Source organism: Trifolium pratense, linkage group LG3 (genome assembly GCF_020283565.1).
Source record: "Trifolium pratense cultivar HEN17-A07 linkage group LG3, ARS_RC_1.1, whole genome shotgun sequence".
Classification (NCBI taxonomy): domain Eukaryota; kingdom Viridiplantae; phylum Streptophyta; class Magnoliopsida; order Fabales; family Fabaceae; genus Trifolium; species Trifolium pratense.
In genome coordinates, this window is record NC_060061.1 from 716,240 (window position 1) to 722,109 (window position 5,870).

A 5,870-nucleotide genomic window follows, 5' to 3' on the forward strand; every position below is an offset into this window, starting at 1 on the left:
TTCCATCAACTATGATCTTCATATTCTTCCTTGAATCTTTAATACTCATTGTGAACCTTGTGGTGATGAGGAAGACTATTAACCATGAAACTTTCTTTTTTGTTTGAATCTTCAAATGAAACCTCTTATGATTCAAACAACATCCTTTAAAAATATTCATGAAGCTTGTGATGCTATTGTTATGATCATCTGATGCTACTCCGATTCTTTCAATGTTTGAGTATATAAAATGCACTTGTTGATGTGAGTGGCTTCTAGCTTGTCCACTTTTGTCATTACCTATCTTTCAACAAAAACTCAAGTGCAAACATCAGTAGATCACCATTCATAAAACTTAACATTTATTCCATAAGGTTTGTTGTCATTAAAACACTAAAATGGATTTTGCCTCAACAACAATTGCCAGAAGTGGGGTCATTATGCATCTGAATGCAGATCAAATAAGGTAAAAGACAGTGATGATGAAGTAAACTTTGTGGAAGAAAACTCAGATGAAGGTAAAGGTGTTGTAACCTTCATGGCTACTATGTCAGAAGATAAAGCTGCTAGTGGAGCATAGTTCTTGGACATAGGGTGTTCAAATCATATGACTAGTGATAAAGACTGGCTGATCAAATTTGATGACACAAAGAAAAGCAAAGTGAAACTAGCAGATGGTAGGTCCATACAAGCAGAAGGCACTGAGAACATGGTAATCAAGAGAAAGAATGGTAGTTCTGCCATAATTGAAAACATCTTGTTTGTACCACGTATGGATTGTAACTTGCTTAGTGTTGGTCAATTGATAGAGAAAAGCTTCTTAGTTAGTATAAAGAATGAAAACTTTGAACTCTATGATCCTGCAAACATGTTAGTATTGAGGTCACCTTTGGCTAAGAATAGAACTTTCAAAACTGTGATCAACAATGCTACAGTAGAATGCATGAAAGTTGTGTCAGAAGATAAACAAAATTGGTTATAGCACTTGAGATTTGGCCATTTGAATTTTAAATATCTGAACCAGTTAGCAAGTAAGGAGATGGTAGTAGGACTGCCCAAAATTTAGATGCAAGATAAGATTTGTGATGGTTGCTTAATAGGCAAGCAAACCAGGAACGTTTTCACAAAATCTTTGCCATTAAGATATGTAAATGTTTTGGTAGTTGTACACTCAGATGTGTGTGGACCATTTGATGTGAAATCACTTGGTGGAAACAGGTACTTCATAACATTTGTGGATGAATTCAACAAAAAAATGCGGGTTTACATGATACAGTCAAAAGATGAGGCATTTGATGTGTTCAAAAGATTCAAGGCTTTGGTAGAGAATCAAAGTAGCAAGAGAATTAAGATTCTCAGAACTGATGGAGGTGGTGAGTATACTTCAAGGAGGTTTGAGTCATTTTGTGAAGAGAATGACATTGAACATGAAGTCACAACTCCATATACACCTCAACACAATGATTTGACTGAGAGAAGGAACAGAACAATACTTGACATGGCTAGATGCATGGTGAAGCATAGAAATTTGCCTAAGTCATTCTAGGGTGAAGATGTAAGTACTGTAGTGTATGTGTTAAACAGATGCCTTACAAAGAAACTCAAAGACAAAGTACCAGAAGAAGTATGGAGTGGCGAGAAGTCAAGTGTAAGTCACTTTAGAGTTTTTGGTACATTGTGCTACAAGCATGTACCAGAAGCCAAGAGAAAGAAGTTGGATGATAGAAGTGAGTCTATGATCCTAGTTGGCTATCACGCAACTGGTGCATACAAGCTGTATGACCCTAAGTCAAAGAAAATGACATTCAGTAGAGATGTCATAGTTGATGAACCAAAATCCTGGATTGGATTTCTGGCAGTAGAGGTAGTAGACCAGTGATAAGCACAACAGAAGATGAAGATAGTGATAGTGACTGTACTGCTGAGACATCAGAAGCAGCGGATGCTGAAGCATCAGAAATTGGAACCAGAGCTAGATCATCAAGGGCAAGAAAAACTCCAGCCAGATTACAAGATTGTGATGTGGTAAATGATAATGAGGTAAATGAAGATGGTGATCTAGTACACTTTGCACTGCTAGCAGGAGTAGAACCTGTTAATCATATTGAAGCTCTGAATAACATGAAATGGAAGCAAGCTACAGAGGAAGAACTATCACTACAAGGAAGTTGGAAAGCGGCGTCCATTGAAAAAAACCATTAGCGTCGGTTTAAACCGTCGCTAAATGCTTACTACAGCGGTTGAGCGTTCGCTGCAACAAGCGGCGTCGCTAGGTCATACAGCGACGGTTATAGCAAACCGTATAACCGCCGGTAGGATGTTAGCGTCGGTTTTATGGTATTTACGGCTGTCGTAACCGCCACTTTTTGAATTTATTATTCCAGTTTTTTGAGCTTTCAGCATCGGTTAAAACCGCCGCTATTTGGTTTTTTTTTTGTTTCCCAAATTTTTTAAATGTTTTTTTTAAACCAATTTTTTTCTTTACTCCTAATTATTGATCATCAATGGAAAAATAATATTGACCAAAATATAGAAAAATAACATGCATTCAAAATAAAATAACGATTCAAATTTAAATGGAATTTCATACATTAAATTCGAATACAAATGAGCTCCAGTAGCTTTACATACATAGTGCAAAAATTCAGCATAACAATCTATATGCATGACTACTTTAAGTATCAAAATACTAAGTTTGCTAATGGTTCAAACTTAATAACAAACACAGCAAAATTATGATATCTAAGTATCTATTCTTCTTTGGTAAACACTAAAATTAAAAATATGCATCTCCATGACTACTAGCTTTGTGACAATATGACGAGCACCTCATATTTGTTGGTGAAGTTGAATACCAGTAATGGAAACCTCAACCTAACTTATCCAGTTCACATAAAATCAGAAGTATGAGATAAAAATCTAGCCAATAAGAAAAATGAAAAATACTTATAGTCATGAAGTCACCAACATATTTAGCCAAAAGATCAGTTTTCTTTCTACCTGCAAATGTCAAAGAATATGAAACAATAAATACTATAGGCATCACTAATGTGCAATGATGCCAAAAGAAATATATGCAAATGCCTACCAATTTTATTAGCAGCTCAAGGGAAATGAAGATATTATTTTGATTTAGTGCCTCCTTAAAGCTATTACTTGTAGCGGTTATTGCTTGTAACACATTAACTCACATAAAACGTCTTCTTATAGATCCCAAACCTCTCGTTGTCACCTGAAAATGAAAAAAATAGAAAGCCAACTAAATATTAGCAACCCGTGTCAAATTGGACTTTCATTTTTAAGCAAATTAGATCATTTCTTTTGTATAGGCATTTGTATAATACGTAAGGCTACCAAAATTCTTCCAGCCAAATTTGAAATTAAGATTGAAAGGAGTGTACCTTAGAGCTTAACCCTCTGGCTTAGGAATCTCCAAAGAGAGAGTCCAACTAATCAGCGTAAACTTGTTTCCATATCTAGAATAGAGAAAATGGATCCAAGCCAAACAAAATTATTTATCAATGAAAATAAGAACACAACAAAACACTGTGTTCAGTTGTGTGTGTATATGCAGGGAGAGAGAGAGAGGGGGGTTACATGGGGAGTCAACCACTGACCTGATACCGTCATAGCGAGAAAAGTTCAAAGATGATTCAGGTAAAGCAAGACATGACAAAATCTGGACTGTGAGTAACTTATTTGAGGTTTTCTACTATCATAAGTATTTACGAGACTTTTTGTGTCTTTGTGAGAGCTTAATTATGGAAGAAACTTATGACATGTTCATAAGTTGTTTTTAGTTTATTTCTATAAACTCTTTAAGATAGCTTATATATGAATATAATTTGAGTTTATTTATCTTTTACTATAAACTAGCTTATACGTAAGAACTTATATGGTAATTGCTTAATTAAGATTTTAATCCAAACAAGGCCGAGAAGGAAGAAAAGACATACCAAGAGTGTCATCTAATGGAACATAAGTTACTGCAAAGCCATTGCAAGCCTGCAAAATGGCAAAACCAATCAGGTGAAGTCTTATTACAATAATTAACAAGAATGATTATACAATTACATACAAAGTACTATACCTCCATTGCAACTCACAGGCCTTCCAAGCATTTGGTTGTTGGGGTTCCTCTTGCCAGAATCACTCTTCTAAGAATCAGTTCCAAAATTTGAAGCAAATCTTGCATAAAGCTGTCTCAACTTAACATGCAGCAACCTTGTCAAATTTTTCAAATTTAAAGTGAAAATTCATTTAAAACTATTAAGAATCTAATAAGGAGCATATACAAAGAGGAACAATGCCATGGTGACTGGAACTATAAACAATCACTTTTTGCAATACACACGCCAAACTTATAAAAATCTTTCATTTGGAGAAACTGAAAAGGTGTAATCCCAAACACAACACTCCATCATCATGATTCAACCCCTAATTCAAATTCACTCCAACAAACACATCAAAATCAGAGTTCATAGATGTTCATAAATATTACATAAACTGCTTTAGCAATTAACCGATGCAAGTTTAGAAACAACATAAATAGGGGTTTAGAAATCTTGTTACACAACTAGAAACAAAAGCAAAAAATAGTAAACACCAATATAAGAACAAAGTGACAAAATCAAGCAAAAGTTAGTACAAACAAAATGCAACTGTTAGAAATCAAGCAATCATAGAAAACCCCACATATAGGTGGTTCGAATAACTACGTATATGCACAAAATCACAATGAAATCAACCAACTCACTGTTTACAATGAAAACAAAATCAGAGAAAGCAGAGAGCGTTGAGAAGACATAATGAATCGAAATTTCGAAGTTAAGCAAACCGTGAGATAGGGAAATTTCGAAATTTATTAGGGATTCAAGGTGTGTGAAGAGAGAAATCGAAGATCTGAGGCATGAAGTGATTTGGGTTTGACGAACTGAAATCGATTTGGGTTCGAAGAGTACAGATCTGAGACGAGAAGGAAAACTGAAATCGATTAGGGATTTGGGTTAATGAAGTGTTTGGGTTTGGGTAGATTAAAGAGATAAGATGCAAAAAGGGGGAAAAATGCGACGGCGGAAAGGAACTGCTACAGTAACTGCCACAAAAGGGAAAAGCGACGACGGCTAGAATGCAACCGCTGCAGTTTGCCTGTCGTGATATTCCTTTTTTCTTGTAGTGTATGTGCCATTGAGAAGAATCAGACATGGGAGATAGTCAAGTTACCATCAGGCAAGAAAGCAATAGCAGTAAAATGGGTGTTCAAATTGAAGCTCAACCCAGATGGTTTCATAGCAAAGCACAAAGCAAGATTGGTTGTAAGAGGTTTTCTGCAAAGAGAAGGGCTGGATTACTAAGAGGTTTACTCACCTGTTGCTAGAATTGAGACTGTAAGGCTGGTAGTAGCTATAGCAAATGCAAGAGATTGGCCTATGTACCATCTAGATGTCAAATCTGCTTTTTTAAATGGACCATTAGAAGAAGTAGTTTTTGTGACTCAACCTCCTGGTTTTGTGATAAAAGGTAAAGAAAACATGGTATACAGGTTGAAGAAAGCCCTATATGGTTTGAAGCAAGCTCCAAGAGTTTGGAACAAAAGAATTGATAGATTCCTTGTGAAACAAGGTTTCAGCAGATGCAACACAGAATATGGAGTTTATGTACAAAAGTCAACTTCAAGAATCATTCTTATATGTTTGTATGTTGATGATCTCTTAGTAACTGGGAGTGACATAGCTAAGATTGAGAAATTCAAAACTGTCATGATGACTGAATTTGAAATGACAGGTTTGGGAGAAATTTTTTACTTCTTAGGAATTGAATTTTTGAAAACTTCAAAAGGATTAATGCTACATCAAAGAAAGTATGCTGGTGAGATTTTGAAGAGATTCAAT

At 35.3% G+C, this 5,870-nt stretch overlaps 1 long non-coding RNA gene across 4 annotated transcripts; it reads right to left on the reverse strand.

Annotated features, from left to right (window-relative positions):
• Positions 1–2,526: 2,526 nt before the first annotated feature.
• On the reverse strand, positions 2,527–5,638 carry LOC123918206. Of its 4 annotated transcripts, none has more exons than XR_006812722.1 (6): positions 4,736–5,344; positions 4,070–4,203; positions 3,577–3,984; positions 3,381–3,455; positions 3,068–3,211; positions 2,527–2,979 (listed from the first exon to the last, which is right to left on the reverse strand). It is a non-coding gene; the product is annotated as an uncharacterized LOC123918206 (long non-coding RNA). The 4 variants fall into 4 exon arrangements; XR_006812721.1 differs by having other exon boundaries at positions 3,597–3,984; positions 4,736–5,341; XR_006812719.1 differs by having other exon boundaries at positions 3,381–3,984; positions 4,736–5,638.
• Positions 5,639–5,870: the final 232 nt, after the last annotated feature.